The sequence below is a fragment of the Diachasma alloeum genome, unplaced genomic scaffold (assembly GCF_001412515.2).
Source record: "Diachasma alloeum isolate Michigan unplaced genomic scaffold, Dall2.0 Dall_scaffold_00334, whole genome shotgun sequence".
Lineage (NCBI taxonomy): Eukaryota > Metazoa > Arthropoda > Insecta > Hymenoptera > Braconidae > Diachasma > Diachasma alloeum.
In genome coordinates this window covers 162,077-163,020 of record NW_021680473.1, presented here as the reverse complement: position 1 = coordinate 163,020, position 944 = coordinate 162,077, and positions in this window count along the sequence as shown.

Sequence of the window (944 nt, the reverse complement as noted above, 5' to 3'; positions counted from 1 at the left end):
TTGACCCATCTGTTGCTGGGCCTGTCTTCCTCGGTGTCTGGTGCAGATGGCACAGCGTTGAATATATGCTCTAACTGTGCCTCTGCCGCCGATTATCCAGTACCGTTGACGGGTATTGGCCAAGGTGAGTTGAGTTCCTCCATGGAGTGTTTTGCAGTGAGCTTCTTCGATGACTAGTGTGGTGAGGCGTGATTGGCGAGGCAAGANAACAAGAAATGAGACAGTTACAACGCAGCCAATCACTACTAATGAGGAAATCATCAGTCCAAGTGGATCGTCAGGATCAAAGGAGCCCGCTCAACAAAAGTCAACGCCTGCATCTTCAAAAACAGCACTCACCATGCAACAGGAAGGTCAACTAAGACTATTAACGTTTAAGGTAGAAACTCTGATGGAGATCTATCATGACCTCCCGCAGGACGTTGAAACCGAAGAGGACCTCACCCTAGAAGAACTAGACGGGCACAAGGGGATAATTGAGGCAGAATGGAGCGAGTATTTTCAGATTTATGCCAATCTAGCCGAGTTTCTTCCCNGTAATCATCTGGAAGAGGATCATCCCATTTTAGTTTTAATCTCCAAAGATCTTGTAGGAGAATCTTTCCCTGGACGACAACCAGTGCGATAAATCCCAGCGGATCAAAAATCTGGGCTATTTCTGAAGAGACTACTCTCTTGGTGATTGTCGTCGTATTGAAATCCTTTGATTTGCACCNGCAGCAGATCAAAGCCAGGCAAATCAGCTGAAACGTCTTGACATCAAGCCATTCGATGGGAAACNGTTGAGTGTCTCTGTTGAAATTCTCAGCCATCTAGGTACAGTTACTCTGTCTAGGTCGTTGAGATTCTCTCGGAATGTCTTCCAGCGTTGAACGTAATCATCTGGAAGAGGATCATCCCATTTTAGTTTTAATCTCCAAAGATCTTGTAGGAGAATCTTTCCC